This window comes from Tachypleus tridentatus, chromosome 9, assembly GCF_004210375.1.
Source record: "Tachypleus tridentatus isolate NWPU-2018 chromosome 9, ASM421037v1, whole genome shotgun sequence".
In the NCBI taxonomy this organism is placed as follows: domain Eukaryota; kingdom Metazoa; phylum Arthropoda; class Merostomata; order Xiphosura; family Limulidae; genus Tachypleus; species Tachypleus tridentatus.
This window is the reverse complement of record NC_134833.1, coordinates 120,031,010-120,050,220: the sequence shown is the minus strand read 5'-3', so window position 1 is coordinate 120,050,220 and position 19,211 is coordinate 120,031,010. Positions and strand designations below refer to the sequence as shown.

Below are 19,211 nucleotides of genomic sequence, written 5' to 3'. Positions count from 1 at the left end.
TGTAATTAAATGTGTATTTTCTGAGTTAGCAAAAGAAGAAAGGCCAGCATTTATCACTCAAATATTTATCAAGCTTTCCATTACACACTATTAATCCACATTTGAAGGCAACTCACCACATTAAAAAATAAAGCTGTCTTAGCTGACAATTACTTTTTGCCTGCCAAATTTTATACCAGTGTCCCTTAATCTTACATATTTCACCTTTAAATATGAAAAAAGTTGATGCATCAACACTAACAATTCTTTAACAATCTTAAACAACTGAATCAGATCCCCTGTAACTCTTCTTTTATCAACAGAAAATAAGTTAAGTCTTCATATAACCTTTCCATACCAAAAGCTCTCCTCAATACTAAGGATCCTAAGTACAATACTCCAAATACAGCCTAACCAGCAGCACATAATGAAATTACAGCTTCTTTACTTTTGTATTCGATATTACTGTAGATATAAACTAAAATCCTATTTGCACTTCCACTAACAACAGCACACTGCTTGATGGCTTAAGAGACAAACCAACCAGAACACTTAGGCCTTTTTCCTTCCCTAACGCTCAGTTGCTTTCAACAAAATTATATAATCCAAACTGTGATATCCCACATGCATTACCTTTCATTTATTACAATTAAAAGCCATCTGCTATTTATCTGTCCAACTTACCAAATACTACAAGTTATTTTTTAATGCAGTAGCATCCTCCTCACAGTCAGTAATGCCCAAACTTTAATGTCATCAGAAAATTTAGATAATCCATTGACCATTCTTTCATTTATATCATTGAAGTAAATCAAAAAAAGCAAATAATCAGTGATGTCAAGAAAACCCACTTGTAGAGAAATAAATATGCAAAAATGGCTTGTTTTACATAGATAAAATATTTTCTCAACCCAAACAAGCCGTTTTTGCATATACAAAAAAAGCAAAGGTCCAAACAACAAGCCCTGATGTACCCCATTAATAACATTAATTCAGTGATGAGGCTCCATTTATAACACCCCTTTGCTTTCTTTCATCTAACAAGTTTTCTATTAAATTAATTTATTCCCCAAACCTACAGAGATAATTTATTTTACAAGCTTTTCATGTGACACCTTGTCAAATGCTTCTGAAAGACCCAGATACACCAAATCCACACTCAAACATTCATCTACATTAGCAATAACCTCTTCAAAAAAACAAACCCTTATCTTGATTGAAAAAGGGGCAAAGTAGAGTTCAGTTGAAGGGACACATTTGCACACAGAAGCTAAAAAATTTCAGCTTTTATCTTACCTCAGGATTAGGAAATTCTATACCTTTTTATTAACCTTCAAAAGGACCCTCATGCTATTAACTTTGGTACTGTTACCAGGTGAATATCCTATGCAGTAACTAAAATAAATATATGCAATTTGAAAGAGAAATGTCCTCCATTATTTATTGTTTTGTAAGTTCTTAATTTTATGTCCATATATCTACATTACTACTAACCCAAAGAAGTATCTAATCTGAAAATCTCATTTAACAACACATTTATTCCTTCACTTAACTGATGAAAAGTTACATCTTGAATCCAGTTTTACAAGCATTTTAGTATTGTTTCTTCAAAGATAAATAAAATCTTATCACTTAAATCCAAATGTTTGTACAAGGCATCTAGTTCCTGTGACACCTTGTCCATCTTATAGTGGTCATGACAATGCATGATGACAGTTTCTAGGGCTTCTTACACCTGTACTACTGGTCTTTCCTGCAAAGCCTGATGCCCCATCTGATGTAATATCAATGCACTTTGTCATTGACAGGTGCTTTACTTCTAAAACTTTAAAGGTTGCCTCTCTTATCATTTGTCTTCATGTCTCTGACCATTTCTTGGATTGCTAAAAACTTCATTTATGACTGTCCTACTTCATAATGATCCAAGTTATTTATGGTGTCTAGACATTACATTAATTCAGAATCGAAAGCGAGTCTCAGTGAAGTAGAGTTTGAAGTAATCCAAGGGTACTATAAACAAAAAAGTCTAGGCTCATAATTATAATATATCCTGGTCAAGGCCTATCAAACTGTCTTAGGACTAATGTCAGTAGACTTGTTTCTAAATCATAAGAATCTACCATTCAGCAAATTAAAAATTAAAAGGGAAAATTTCACACATATTCAGAAGTAATTCCAGCTGTGTATAAGCTATTCTAATCATCCTGCATAACAAAGGTTAAATTGCCAACCCTTTGGCTAGCTCATGACTGTGAAACACTTCAAGTTTTAGTGAAACTGGTGTATGTACATTATACATGATGGATAACAGTTATGGCAACAAACAGGCTAACACAAGAAGTTACAACCATAATGTCTTTGCTTGGGATCAAAACAAAAAGCTAGTACTTAAAACTAGCAACTGCTCACAAATTCACTTTGAAATTTCTCTAGAACAAATTACCAGATGAATTTCTCCAAATGAATTAAGTTACTAACCTTCAACACTTTTTGCAGTGTCTTAATGGACAAAAAGAATTTGAAAATGATAGGTAATTCATCCACTTAAGCCTATTATGATTTAAACTTATATTTAGAATGTTTTTCTTTATTTTAACCTTCGTACCTTTTATGAGCCAACATGCAGCCATTCTTTTATGTTTATAAGAAACATGCCTATTTTGAATATTAAAAAATTATTCTTAAAAACTTTCCACATCTGATCACTATTCAATTGCCCAATTCACAACACACAATTCTTGTATCATCTTTACAAAAATTTGCTGTTTTGAAACTTGGAACCAGAATCTAACCATTCAATACCTCTACATGCAACAAAATAAACCTAACTGCACAATAATCACTTACAGCCAAATGTTCCTACTTTACCATATCAACCACTTTCTTATAATTATTATTTTATTATTAAATAAAACTAAAATACCATTATTCCAATTAAGTTCCCTAACTAATTGTTTAACAAAAACACCATCCCAAACAGTTTTTAAAAGTCTGAAATTAAAATATTCCACAATTAAAACCTCATTCTCCCTTTATAAGCACTAAAAGAAACCCAAACAGATTCAAGCTCACTGGTATTAACTTTGATATCCTTAACTTGAACAGACTAATTCACTTTACATATAAAGCCAATCCTCCCAATCTTTTTTTTTAATAATCTATCCCTAATAAATAATCTATAAACCTGTATTTAGAGGACATTCTGTTCACCATAAATGTATACATTTAGCCAGGTTTCAACTAATCCTATTATATCAAAAACCTCTTTATAACTCAGTCTTCCATTTTACTTACATTTAGCCAGGTTTTAACTAATCCTATTATATCAAAAACCTCTTTATAACCCAGTCTTCCATTTTACTTACTACTAGCATAAAAGCCCATCAAGAAATGATGGCAAAACAGTAAAAATCAAAACTATTCCATGTAAAACTTGGAATATACAAAAAAGAAAGAGAAGTAAATATAAAATATTTCTATGCTAAAGAACATGCTACATATTAGCACCATTAGGTAAAAAATTGAAACATATGATGACCATGTGATTGCATATACCCATTTCAACTTAAAATGAAATGAGCAATTAAAAGAGAAAGTATTACAGGAGAAGTGGAAATAAATTTGTGTAACTCATAAAATTTTGAAAAATCAAATACGAGCAAGTGAATGACATTGATGCTTGGCTTATACATATATGTACATTTATACTGCTAGTATTACAACAATAACAATTCAGTCTACCATAACACTTTAAAATTACACTTACAGCTGAGTTAATAGTCCTTGCAAACAAGACAGCCCCTACTGGATTTAAATACAAGCATCCATCCCAAAAAGTTTCCTTTTCCCATTAAACTGATCCCATAAATTAACCAGCCAAACTACTCTTCCTTTCATATTAACCTATGGCTAGATTTGACCCCTGTGATCTACTTATATTTCCAAAACTAAATTTAGGCAATATACCTGACAGATTATAGCCCTTTTCTTTTAACGCCTTTTATTGCCTTGTACTTAACAATTAGCTCCTCTGGTCTACCCTTCCCAATATCATTAACCCCTAAGTGCATCAAAAAGGCTATATAACTACTAGCACACTTTACTGTACCACTTGCCCTGTCAGTTATATCCTCCACTCCTGCTCCTAAGTGGCACAATCTAACTTATCATATTTATCCCTCAAACTATCTTATATATGTGCTGTAATAAAACATCTGTTCTAACAACAAGATCCTTATGTTTTAAATTCCCATCCATATAGTTTCTTTTATTTATTCTACCCTGTTCAAATTAATCAATTACACAAGATAAAAGATGAAATCTGTTCTTTACCAGAGTCTGCCCTTCATAATTCAATCTACCACCACTAGCTTTATTATTATTGTTACTTAGTTTTCAATCTCCTGTACCCATCACATACAAAAGCTAAATTTCCTCTCTACATTATGCTGCCAACACCCACTGTTTATCATTCTCCTTTTCTACAGCAACCACACTGTTAAGGTACTCAGTATCTATTAGTTCACTGGATAGGAGGGCCTTGTACTGAGAAAGATTAGGAACCATGTTGATAAAATTTATAACAGTTTTTATATATTATACAAAAACAATTATAAATTTTATTAACAGTACACAATTTTATGAATCAACAAAAGCACTTTCCTTCAATATAAATCCTGTTCTTAACTCTGAATATAATTAATTCAGAGCAGGGCAATTAACTTTATCAAAATTAGGACTAAATAAATTAATGACAAAAATAATCAGTTAGTGTTTATAATTATTACAACAATTCAGTAACCAAAATTACAACCATTTAGTTTCATGAAAGTTATGAACTAATAAAAAGTAAGTTTCCAATTATTACTGTTTGATGATTCCAACTATCCAGTGTTTGAAACAGTCATTATGACTTTTTATTAAATTTGTTCATATTAATTAACTGGCATCACAATTCACAAAAGTAACCACCTGAGTGAAATTAGAGTTTGTAACTAGCATTGTTGATTATTCCAATCATCCAAATAAACAAAATATTGTCATTAGGTAACTGATTTATCTATTACAAATAACATTCATAGAAAACCACATGGAAAGGCACCTTACAGAGCTGAACAAAGTTTAACATATTGGAGCTAGAATGTATCAATAAAGTGATCAGAATTAGTCCTCCTATACTGTTCACCTATACTTGAGACCCCCTCCATAAGTATGTGTTAGTGAGCTAAGAAACAAAGCTGGAAAATACGTCTGAACAAAAGTCTGAACTTAATCATTCGCTAGTTTGTGATCTCTTCACTTGGAAACCACTTACTTTATCTTAACCCGATGAATTTTAGATCAATATTTCTATATTGATAAATAGCAAATATTATCATTATTACTTTTATCTCTACTTAGTGAAATATATTTATTAAAAACAAAGGACCTAACATATTAAAGCTTTCAACTTAAAGATACCATTTTTTTCAGGAAGCTGAATATATCTGAAAACACAGGTGCAAAATAAATATATCCAGAGCATTGAATATCAAGTGACATGACTTCATCCTTCTCCATGTTGTTCAAACATTAAAGTTCTTTCTAAAGATTAGTGCTGCAAAATTACCATTTTCCTTTCAGTCATTGTGACATTATTATATTTTCACATGCTGTAGTTGAAACTACATTAAACAACTAGAGAAAGTTCAAAGCTTTTCATTTACAATTTACATTACCTTCACTACCAATTCAGAATCATATGCAATTATGTCTATATATCATCATACATTGCCTTTTAACAGTGTTAAAGCTACTGAACATAGCCCAGGACCTCCATATTGTATTCTACACCAACCTTTGATGTATAATTTCTAATTTGTGTACAACTTTTTCATAATTTAACATTCAAACTTTATTCCCTATATGATCCTTCTTGTTGTTTCCTTGTAACCTTTAGGACAGTAGTGTGAATCGTTAACTTTGCTAATTACAATGTTCTTAAGCATTAATATAGTATTTAAACACATTAAGCATTATTTATAATAAACATTATTTGTATAGTGCAATATGATTATTATATTATCCATGAGAATTTACCTCTCTCATTTTTGTTAGGAAACTAGGAATTGTTAAGCTTGCCACATGAACATTTTTAGGTATTTGCTTTACATTTAAACATAAGCATTTTAACATGGCCCCATTCAAGTAATTATGAAAGCACCAGTACTGTTAAAAAATAAATCAGTTTTTGATATAAAATATATGAAACTGAATAACAGAATTTAACCATACTACCTGTTATAGTTTAAAGAACTACAAATGTTCAATTACCAAAAGAGGTACTGCCATAAGGTGACCAGACATCCCAGTGACCCAGCAGGTCCAGTTTTCATTTTTTAAGTAATCTGTAATGGTGTTTATGCCTCCATTTCAATGCAAAACAGGGCAGACTAGATTTTCCCTGTCTATCTCAATCTTGTGGAAAGAACATTACAATATCAGAAAGACAGGTTTTTGATCAAACTTATACAACAAGTACTACATAAGTTTTAGACCTCATCAACTTTGAAGGTCATGGGTCAAAGTAAGACAAATGTTTAATAAGTTTAATTTATACTTGTATGTAGTACATCAAGTCTCTGACAGCTATAAATAAACTGATTATTTTCTTTTAACAAAATAGAGAAATTACCACATAGCCGAGAATAATTACGCATAGCCTATGTTACTTTTCTAAAGATAAGGTTATGAGGCTGCAGCAGGCAATGCGATGTCACTTTTGCACGTTACCGACCCTGTGATGTTGCACCTGCCACAAGAAAGTTGAATGCACACTGTAATTTTTGAATTTTAAATCATGCATCACTTATTTAAACTAAAATAAGTTTAGGATGAATACTGAACAACAATTATTCAGAAGTTTGCAATAAACTCCTAATAAACGAGTTTACTTGAAACAATTTACTTGTCTCAACGATGAGGTGTAGGTGTAATGCTAGAATAAACATTACACAAACAAAATACCATGTTAATAATAGTGCAAATACTTTTAACAAACTTTTAGTTAAAGCTAATTAATTAAGAAAACACAAAAATACACCATGAATATCTATGAGAATTTGCTTAAATTTACAATTCAAAACAAACAGAAAAAACAAAAACAAAACTTAATTCGTTATGACGTGCAGTTAGTTGCAACTAAAAAGTATATTGTAGATCAAACCACCATGGAGGTAACTATAAATATATATACATCTATAATTAACTAACTGGTGGTTTGACCTACAACATATTTTTTTATCTCTTTCAACCACCACTAACCGTAATTTCTATGCAGTTTTATTACCAGTTACAAATGTTTATCGATGCTGGAAAAGTAGTACTAACACACAAAAATTTGTGTAATATAATAATTGTTCATTTATAACACACATTCTTTTGTCGTTATTCCATGAAATAATTCCACATCAACTATAGAAAACACAAATAAAGCTATAAAGATTTACCAACAGTAAAAAAAATGTTAGAACTTACACTCCCTAGAATCGGAATTCTAACTTCCTGCCCCTTAGTAAGCATGAAATAAGCCTCACGAGTCTCGCTCACTCACTACTACTGTCATTCGCTGGCACCAATTACGCCCTGCTACGAAGCGCTCAGTATCGCCACCTTTACACTGCAAAATCAAATGTTCAAGAATGTTGTTCACTTATTGCGTTAATCAAACATTCTTGAAAAATAATCTTACATGAAGATAACCACAGCCGCATAACATAATACACCACTTGATTTTGTTTTTTGCATTATTAATCAAATATTTTTATATTTTTATCAATTTGTCCTTTTTTTCTGTATAGTGCAAAATTAATATAATTCGTGGTACGGAAAGCCAAGACAGCCATAGATTACAGAAGAAACCTGAGGACATTTAAATATCCATAGCCTTAGGTTGAAGGTAACCATCACAGTGGCCGAGTCGACTGTATATGTCTAGTGCCCATACTGCAGAATCTAATCATCAGTACTCGCCTCAGACCCAACACCTCATAATCCTGGCCCTGCACGAAAAAAACTACTAAGAGCACTTTGTTATTCTGCTGCCGTAGAGCAGAGGCCTACCTTTCATTGGATTGTCATGATTCCTTAGGTTACTCACAATTATGTGCCTATGATGTCGAAGACACATCAATTCCATGATAGCTTGGAAGTCACGAAAGAAATGGTATCACAGTTTCACCTGAACGGGGTAAAGCAGATTAATGTACTAATATTCAATGAAGATTTGTATCATTTTCCGAACTGTTTCAGCAAATAATTGCTCGGAATGATTGAACTATAGAACAGACTGTTTCATAATTGGTTCTGAATTCATACAGTCTGGTCTTAGACTCCATTAACGCACTTGAACGAAAAAAAAATTAAGGCCATAAAACAGTCGTCACTTAATTTCACCAGAGTTTGACTCTATGGAAATAAAGCAATTATCATACCAAATTCAAGGCTCAGAAAAAATGTTTTTCACAGATAGCTTAACCACATATGAAATTATTTGTGCCGTTTGAACAGCAAAGTTTACCCTGCAATGATTTCAGTAGATTGTGGAGATATCCTCGTTGACAATTTGAAAGAAAACTACTCAGTAAGACAATGTAACATTACCTAGGTGGAAGAGATCGTCTTACCCTTACTAAGGTAGATTCTTTTCTTTTTTGACGTTGCATGAAATGTTAAACTTGAACTGGTAACAAGTAAGGGAGATACTTGTAGAAGCAACTGCAATAACTTTACCTTGGACAAACTATTGTACACAGACACTCAAATCACATCAGGTTCAAGCCCAATTGAGGGTTCAACAACTACTCACATATCCTGGCATTGTGATATAACCATACTGGTATCCAGTGAATGACCATGGTTTACGTGTCACAGCCTATGATACCACTCCCTCCACTGGGATGCTATCCTAGAAAGCAGGAGTGAAGAAGCTGCTTTCATGTAGAACATTGGTTCACTTTTGAGAACATTTCTCATATCTTGCTAATCAGAAAGGTAGGTAAAACTACCATTTTCAACTAGTGATGTAGTGGTTGCAGGAGAGCCAACAGCTGGCTGTGAATACTCCTGCTTCAGTTCTAGAAAAGTAGTGGAGCCCAAGTCAAGCTTGATCACTTCAGAGAGTGTAATAAACAATTTGTACCACAAAGCACGGTGGCCAGTCTATCATTCTCAAAACCAGGTGAGTTCTTGCTATGTGTCTATTAAAGTACAAGGACGAGAGACAGAATTTTTGTTTCATGCAGTATTTGTCAAAACATTGGTGTAGTTCACCTTTTGTCAGGCACTCTTAACCAAACCACCAGTCTAGTGAACACAAATGTCAAATAAACAAAAAGTGAATAGAGAGATCATGCTCTGACTATCTACTGGAGGTTTCACTTATATAATAAGTGTAATTATTACCAATCTCAGCATCCTTCGGAAGGATACACTGTGGAGCTTATCAGGCAGATTTGCCTGTGCAACCAATGAACTGATATTACATGCTAGAGCTATTCAATGTCAGCCAGATCGATTCCTGGAACAGCAAAATGCGCAGATGTATGTTTAAAAGAAAGCAGATCCCTTATGTGCATTAGTGGTGATCTGTGGTTCACTACAAATTTTAATGTATCAATGCCATGCAACACAGTTATAGAGCCTATGCATAAAAGAAGCTGTTTGCTGTCCAAAAAGCAAACAGAATTTGCTAGGACAGTTATATATCCGAGAGGGGAATGAAGCCTCAGTGTCCTGTAATTATGAATGATCTGCTATCCAGTTACACAATGGGATAGTTATCAGCATGATCATTAATGTCAAAGTAACCAATGCTAGTGGTAATGTTAGTTATATATGTCATACTCTATCCAAAAGACAATACACAGATAGCAATAAGCCTGAGATAACCAAATGAGGATCATCTGGACAATGTAGACTCAACATAGTAGCAGCAACATGTTGGAATAATATGCTGATATATTTATTAGCTCAGACTGCTATTTGGGTTAAGCAACAGTCATACACTATCATACTGATATAGATAATACATGTCCAATCAAACAACTGTTATACAGTCTTCCTTGGAACATTAGAGATATAGCTAGCACTGGAGATGACAAAGCACTTTTTGTACTGCAACACCTGCTATTTTCACGAACAAATGTTTGAATGCATTGGAAGGAGCCTGTTGGTTCAACGTGATGAACTTAACATCTGGATACTGGTATGTAAAACTGGATGTCTAGAGCAGACAAGAGGTTACTTTCAGCATGAGAGAGGGCTTTCATGTATTTTACATCATGTCATTTGACCTTATAATGTATTTACTATGTTCAAGAAGCTAATGGAGCTTATACAGAAGGGGCTGCAATGGGAAAAGTGGCTGATCTATGTCAATGATGTAATAATGTTTAGTATCATATTTGTAAATGTAGTTGAGAAACTGATACCGGTATTCCTGCAGATAAAAAAAAACAGACTTGAAACTGAAATCAATCAAATGTGCATTAATGGGACAGAGAAATAGAATTTCTAAGTCATATTGTGGATAACAAAGAAATCTTCATGAACTTTGCTAAAATAGCAGAGGTGCAAGACTGACCCCCCTACCTGTGACCAAATAAGAAACTTACAATTTTTTTTGTAGTTTCATGTTATATTATCAGCAGTTTATGACTAACCTCTTTAAGACTACTTCATCATTACTCTCATTAAAGTGAACATGTACTTCAAGTAAAGCAGTTGATGAGCTCTTCATAAGGCTATTTTTGCACTACTTATGTGATGGAAAGTTTACTGTTCAAGTATACCATGTGTCACCGAACTAATTGATGAGCTCTCAAAACCCCAAATAAATGATGAAATGCTGAATAACAACATTGTGGAAGCATTGTAGGAAAACCTACAACATGGGATTGCAGATAGTTTATTTACTTGAATTATTTGTTCATTTAATGCTCTAATCCTGGGTGCTATGTGGAGATTGAAACCATTTCTGCTGTGACAAGAAATATAACAGGAGATTCCACTAGCAAATAGATGTCATAAGTAACATTTGGGAGTACTGTGAAGAGAAGCTGAAGGATCCAGATCTAGTGTGAGTATTTCTTGCCATGCATAAGGTAAAGCATGACCAGCTCAGATTGAGAAACATAACACAGTCCCGCATAACTTATGGCACTGATAAGGGGAAATACTAGTACAGGAAGGTGTATTGTACTGTTGTTATCAACTGTCAATCAGTGGTTGTAAACATATATTACAGTTAGCAATCACCAAAGCTTTTGGGCACGAGATTCTCCAGACATTGCATAATACAAAGACTGGAGGATAGCAGTTTGTTGCATTGTTACATGTACTTATGCTAACTACTTGCTGTATTTGAATCACGATATTCATTGCTGATGTAACACTGTACAATGTGTATCTCCCAGAATAACACTAGACCTAAAGAAAGTAAACACCAGTAAATAAATGGTGATTATTCTGTGCAGAAAATGGACATGGATATTGATGTAGATAGAACAAGATAACCTGAATATGTTCATATCATCGACTACTTAACAAAATGGGCAGAGGCTTATCCACTGGTTAATATATCTGTATACACTGTAAGTGATGCATTGAATAACCTAGTTTGGAACATCTGGACTGATCAACACGAATCAGAGAGCTAAATATAACATACAACCGTTCTCCGAGTTATTTGAAGTATTGATTGTTGTAAAAGATGTCACTTCTGATGGTTTAGTAGAATGGGTGATACAGATTGTCAAATGTATGCTTGTTAGGTCTGTTAATTATGATTGATAAACACGCACTCTTTGACAAACTGGCACATTGCTGAATTCGACGGAGATGAACAGGATGTTCAACACATTTGTGAATGTTTGGATAAGTATATTTACTCCCTACATCTAGAACGGACATTTTACAACATCTAGAAAAATAAGTGGAACTGTTAAGATCTATGTTAGTTGACATGTGTGAGTTTGCATGTCAATAGGCAGGAAAAGCCACAATATAGCATAAGAGATGCTATGATAAAACAGTGAAGGAATGAATGTACCAAAGCGAAAACTGGTAAGATTTTCTTATATACCAGTACCACAAAAATCTCTTACCTCCAGCTGGACCGTACCTTGTTTTGTGCTTCAATAAGTTGGTCCGTTAGCAAACAGTTTACAGTAATTGAATATTGTGAAAGGTTATGTAGTTACGTCAACCAGTTTTTTCTGAACTGTGAGCAATAAACCTTTGTTTAATAAACTTAACCAAGAGTCAGAAAAGGAGGTAGTTGAGTCACACGAGAACGAAAAAACTATTTTATTCCATTTAGACCCTGAAAATAGCTGAGACTACTTATCTTATTGTTTTATGGGTATTCAGAGGCGAAACATATATTTGAGGGTTTACAGATTTGCTTTCACTGATCTCCCAATCAGCATGACTGGTATTAATCCCAAACACAAGAGCTAAGGCCAACACTAACTGTAATATCAATGGCTCGAATGAAGTAGAGGTATTTTCTTTATAAGCTACCAAATGATGTTCATCATAAAATGTGTGCATTATACTGTCAGGTGCTAGTTAAGGTAACGCATGGTGCCTCACAGTTTTGTAAAAGTGTACACATATAGTACAGATTAAGGGACTTTATAACCCTTGATATTCAAGATACTAAGTACTTTTGAGAAATTTAGCAAATATCACTCACCTGACTTATTTGAGTATTGAGAGAGCTATGGGGAATTCGTTAGTTCTTTTCCACTGCACCTGAAAGGTATGTAACTTTTCAAAATGCAGAGTGAAAATTGTATTTCACTGGAGTAGTTATTCATATACATAGTGTAGCAACAGTATTATTATTAATCCTAACTTACAATAATTTTACCTAAACATCTTAACTTGGCTGATTTCTGTTTGTGATTATTTAGTTAGTAATACCTGAAATTCAAAATGTGTTTAGTTTGGCAACACCTTGATTGCAACCACAGAGCGGAGCTTCAGAAGGAAATCCTAACTGGTTGTAAAATAATTTGCGTGAAAGCAGAAGAACGCCTGTTGTAAGTTATTAGTGTATGTGATGAAGATATATGTATATGCCAGCATATATGTATAAATAACTATGTGTATATGGTCCCACATATATGTAGGAAAATTTCGTATTTGAATATACAGTGTTCATGTTATCTTTATTCTCACGTGAGAAGGGTAGGTTCATTTTTACAATGAAATCTTGGAATGAACCCATCATGTTTATAAGCAGATGATACTACAAATAGGTTACGAAATTAACAGGCAGTGGCTTAAATATTAATAAAAAGTATAAACTTGGGGCACCCAGAATTTTACCAGGTGGTAATTGAAATATTTAGTAAAAAATAGGTTTCTAAATATTTTCTTAACGTTGTTTCAATGCGGTATAAGATGTACGGAAGTGTAAAATGTGAGTGTTTCTTGGGGATAACAACTGCGTGATGGAACGAAATTGGTAACACATGTTCATATAATCCTTAATGAATGGAAGTTTGTGGTACAACAACAATATTAGAAAATAACTACAACCTGGACATTTTCTGAAAATGAAAGTGTTTTGTCAGTATGGATGAAGAAGGTGATTTACCTATTTTCTAATCTTAAGTGTATTATAAATATGTGTGTGTGTCTTTCTTATAGCAAAGCCACAAAGGGCTATCTGCTCAGCCCACCGAGGGGAATCGAACCCCTGATTTTAGCGTTGTAAATCCGGAGACATACCGCTGTATTAGCGGGGGCTTATTATAAATAAGATGACATGAAAACTTGATAACAGTTGATTAGTTATTGTCAAGTGTTATTACGAAGTTGTAATGGTAACGCACCTTAAGGCCAGTTTGGTACTTGAGCCGGAGAGCTTCTACCTTTATTTTCGTCGTTCAATTTTTTGTTTTTAAATTTCGCACAAAGCTACTCGAGGGTTATCTGCGCTAGCCGTCCCTAATTTAGTAGTGTAAGACTAGAGGGAAGGCAGCTAGTCATCACCACCCACCGCCAACTCTTGAGCTACTCTTTTACCAACGAATAGTGGGATTGACCGTCACATTATAATGCCCCCACGGCTGAAAGGACGAGCATGTTTGGCGCGACGGGGATGCGAATCCGCGACCCTCAGATTACGAGTCGCACGCCGTAACACACTTGGCCATGCCGGGCCCGCGTCGTTCAAAACTATACAAATGGTTTTCTTCACTCTGTTCACCGTAGGGAAATCAAACCATAGATTTGAACGTTGTAAATCTGCAAACTTATCGCTGTTTCATCAATGTAACTGAATATTTTAAAAACGTGTTTATACATTTAAGGCATTTGTTGACGTGTCTAATATTTGAATCTTGGACTTGAACATTGTTAAATTGCAACTTAAATTATTTCAATTTATCTCCAACTTGCAGAGTCACTCCAGAAACTTATACTTGTCTTACTTTAAAGTCATAGCTATACGATCGATTTTCAAATATTGTGTCACATGACAAACGTTTACGCCTGGCATAGCCTGGTGGGTTAAGGCGTTCGACTCGTAATCCGAGGGTTGCGGGTTCGAATCCCCGTCGCACCAAACATGCTAGCTAGAGTTGGCGATGGGTGATGATGACTAGCTGTCTTCCATCTAGTCTTACACGTCTAAGTTAGGGACGGCTATCGCAGATAGCCCTCGTGTAGCTTTGCGCGAAATTCAGAAACAAACAAATGTTTTGTTTCATGTTATTATCAGTAGACAGACAATGATCTTATTCAACCACGTGCCTGTTAAGTGACTCTCATTTTGCTAATCTCTTCCTTCTTCCCTCTGACTGTCTGTTCGAAAGCGGGAAGATATAAATTAAACATGCTATATTTTTCAGAGAAATGTCTCTGGAGAAACTGAAGTAATAAACATGCATCTCAAAACGGCTGGTATGGGTACTAACACTTTTACTGAAAAGGAAAGAACAATGTTTCGACCCTCCTATTATTGTGTCTTTGGTCTGCTTAAACTTGATCTTGAAATCTGATTTCTGTATACAAAAGAAAATCTGTGGAATATTTGTCAAATTGTGTGATTTAACATAACATCAGGGATAACAAAGGACCTTTTGTTTTATTTAGGCTATTCTATCCACTAAGATAAAATAAGCTCTAAAAAACCCAAAGCCAGCCTTTATCATTCAAATATACATTAAGCTTTCCCTTAAACTCCTGTAAACAAACTGCATTTATTAGATCTGAAGGCTATCAGTTTTAAAGGTCAGCAATCCTGTTAGAAACCTAAATATAAAGCTGAAAATAAACTTGTTGTAGAAGAAGATGATTCTTGCCCTGCTAAAATTTGCAGTTGTGTCCCCTAGTCTTACCATCCATACCATTAAGTACAAGAAAAATGAGGCATTAATACAATAAGTTCCTTAAAAGTTTCTTCTTTTTTTTTTCTCAAGAGAAAACAAGTTGAGGTCTTAATCTATCTTTGTATGACAATCTTTCCCTCCCAAATAACATACCTAGTAGACCTCTTAAGAAACTTTTCAAATAACTTAATATCCTTCCTAAGGTAAAGTTTTGCTTTTTTTTTTTTTTTGAATTAGTCGCGAAATTACGCAATGGACTATTTGTATCCTTCCTACGAGCGGTATCGAAACCGGGTTTTAGCGGTGCGAGTCCACAGACATACCGCTTTGCCATTTTAGGGCTCTAAAGTAAAGAGCTCAAGACTAAATACAGCACTACAGATGTGTCCTAATCGATAACTTATACAACGACACAGCTACATGTTAGAGAAACCATGGTGCTTTGGTGCATTCTATATCAACAGCAAGACCATCATGAATTATCCTTTATGTTTAAACGGTTTGGTTTGAATTGTTTTGAATTTCCCACAAAGCTACACGAGGATTATCTGCGCTAGCCGTCCCTAATATAGAAGTGTAAGACTAGAGGGAAGGCAGCTAGTAATCACCACCCACCGCCAACTCATGGGCTACTCTTTTACCAACGAACAGTGGGATTGACTGTAACATTATAACACACTCACGATTGAAAGGACGAACATGTTTGGTGTGACTGGGATTCGAACATGCGGCCCTCGGATTATAAGTCGAGTGCCTTAACCATCTGGCCATGCCGGGCCTTTTTGAACTGCACTCCCAAATTTGACTTCTGACATCAAAGTTTATTTTTTTTGCTTTTTTATGGTAAATTGCTCGGTAATTTTGTGGCATATATTTAAGCTATTAATTAATACCTCTGTCATTATACCCATGAACTTGCAAAACAGTCTTTAAAACTACTTTTCCATATATTATGAAAATTCTAACATTTTTCAGTTCAGTGACTCCAATATTTTATGTAGTCATGCTGTAACTTTCATGTGGTAAGTGACGAAATTAAAGATGGTGAGACTTTCGTAATTTTTTGTTGATATTATATGTAATATCAGCATCTTTAATATAAATTTGAATGTTTGTTTTTATAGCCCATTTGCTTAGTAGCCTTTCAAACATTGCTTTGTTTGTATGTATATATGTTTATATGTGCATATATAGAATTAGGCTCGGCATGGCTAAGCGTCTTAAGGCGTTCGAGTCGTAATCCGAGGGTCGCTGGTTCGAATCCCAGTTGCACCAAACATGCTCGCCCTTTCAGCCGTGTGGGCGTTATAATGTGACGGTCAATCCCACTATTCGTTGGTAAAAGAGTGGCAGTGGGCGGTCTCACACTGCTAAATTAGGGACGGCTAGCGCAAATAGCCCTCGAGTAGCTTTCCGCAAAATTCAGAACAAACAAATATATAGAATTATTTCTTACAATTCTTGTTTATAGTTTCTGATAAATTATAGTCTAAATTGTCTTTCACTTTTTAATTAAATTGGCCATCAACGTGAACGTATCAGCAGTTAGAAGTGTGCAATAAAAATAAAAAAATCTCTAAAAATAAATATTTATGAAACACTTTGACCACATTTTTATAGAAACAAACAAGAATGTAGTACAACAAATAACATGACATGTACTTCTAATAACATACATTCATTTAACAAATAAATTTTTATTTTGGTTTCTATGAGCATAAAGCTTCACAATGAGCTACCTGTAGTGTTCCCGCAACGGAGATCTAACCTCAAATATTAGTGTTACAAGTCATCAAGTTTACGATAAATCACTGAAAGAGTAAATAACAGCATAAATTTTAGTATGGTGAACAGACAAAATCTGTTACACAAGGATGAATCAACAATTACAGACTTTTTCATTATAAACAAAGGCGTTCTTGTCTTTGAGCACTTCATTACACCTTCGTGACATTCCAAAGTCCTGAATAGATAAGCCACACAGTCACATGACCACTGCAACAGTAAGAGCCTCGTAGAAGCAGAATATATAGGGTATTCAGGTGCAATGATATCCGCCGGAAAATTACTAAGTGTTTACAAAGCACAAGTTCTTGATATATTATCCACAGAATAAAATGGACATGGACAGTAAGAACAAACAAGTAAATCAACTGAACGAATAAAATGTAATCATAATTCTTGTAATTATTAGCCGTCTCTGGTTTGCTTTATAACTCTGACAAAATCACGAAAAAGGTCTGAAGTGATTTAGTTACCAGGATCTAAGTGCAGTGTCCCAAATCCTCATATTACCTACGTCAGTGATAATTTATCATATACGTTTTCAGTGAAGAAGAATTTCCAAAACGTACTGAATTGTACGTTCCACTACTTGAAAGGAACATAAGCACATAAGAATGATGTAAAAACAGGTCGAATCAAAAATAACTCTATTGGGCAAGCGTTTAGTGTAACCTTCATATAAGCTCAGAGTTTGGTGCAAGTTTACGGTCTTAATACATTAAGTTTATAAGACATTCACTAATTAACTGTCCTTCAGTGGATGGTCAGTATGTTAACGGACATACAACGGTAAAATCCAGGGTTCGTAACCCACTGTGAGCACAGCAAATGGTTTAATGTGGCTTAGCGTTAAAACAAATAAACACTAATTATATACAGTGCACTTGTATTTAAGAAAGGGTGAATATGTTATGACGTTTTCTATCAACACATGTCTAAAGACAAGTTTGGTAATGTGTTTAAAGTTACACGAAAGATTTGTTTGTTTGTTTTGGAATTTCGCACAAAGCTACTCAAGGGCTATCTGTGCTAGCCGTCCCTAATTTAGCAGTGTAAGACTAGAGGGAAGACAGCTAGTCATCACCACCCGCCGCCAACTCTTGGGCTACTCTTTTACCAACGAAAAGTGGGATTGACCGTCACATTATAACGCCCCCACGCCTGGGAGGGCGAGCATGTTTGACGCGACTCGGGCGCGAACACGCGACCCTCAGATTACGAAGCGCACGCCTTAACGCGCTAGGCCATGCCAGGCCCTACACGAAAGAGACAGGACATAGAGTAAAGATAAACAAACATTTTACTGACCAAAGGAAAAGGATCACTGAGGCAGCTGACAATCACACAATATGATTATTTTTAAACCAATTGATTAAAAGTAAATTAAAGAAGAATTGTATTGAAATGAAACAAAGTGGATTTTTTAAAATGATTTTAAAATAATGGTTTCATTGAGATATGAAGTAGAACACACGTTCAGCAGGTGAAAGATCACCAGTGTAGAAAAACTGAAATGACAACATTTTACAGTGACAGAACTATTCTCATACTCTCTAAATAGCCGACTATTAATGAAACGAGATGACTTTATATAATGCGAATGTATATCTGCTTTACGTGACACTCGTAAAGCAACCTAGTTTTGGGTGCAATAAAACTATCCCATGAAACAGCCACACACATACAGTGTAGTGTTATATGCTATAAAATTTATCCTGAAATAACCACATACACAATGTAATGTTAGGTGCAATAAAACTATCCCTTGATTGTTTTTGTTTTTTGTTTTAATTTCGTACAAAGCTACACGAGGGCAATCTGCGCTAGCCGTCCCTAATTTAGCAGTGTAAGAGACCAGAGTAAAAGCAACTAATCATCACTACCCACTTGGGCTGCTCTTTTACCAACAAATAGTGAGATCGACTATAATATTATAACGCTCCCACGGTTGAAAGGGCGAACATATTTTGTGTGAAAGGGATTCGAACTCGAAACCTTCATATTGTAAGTCGAGCACACTAATAGCCTGGCCATGTCGGGCCCTATCCCTTGAAATAGCCACAT

At 34.5% G+C, this 19,211-nt stretch overlaps 1 protein-coding gene across 17 annotated transcripts in view; it reads right to left on the bottom strand.

Annotated features, from left to right (window-relative positions):
- Positions 1 to 7,633, bottom strand: part of LOC143226198 (uncharacterized) — a 110,825-nt gene extending 103,192 nt beyond the window's left edge. For 11 of the 17 annotated variants that reach the window (XM_076456857.1, XM_076456853.1, XM_076456861.1 and 8 more), the window contains exon 1: positions 7,495 to 7,633. The gene's annotated coding sequence lies outside the window, so the exon portion shown is untranslated. Of the gene's footprint in view, positions 1 to 6,291; positions 6,436 to 7,494 lie in introns of all 17 variants that reach the window. The other 6 variants (XM_076456854.1, XM_076456851.1, XM_076456860.1 and 3 more) reach the window with 2 other exon arrangements.
- Positions 7,634 to 19,211: the final 11,578 nt, after the last annotated feature.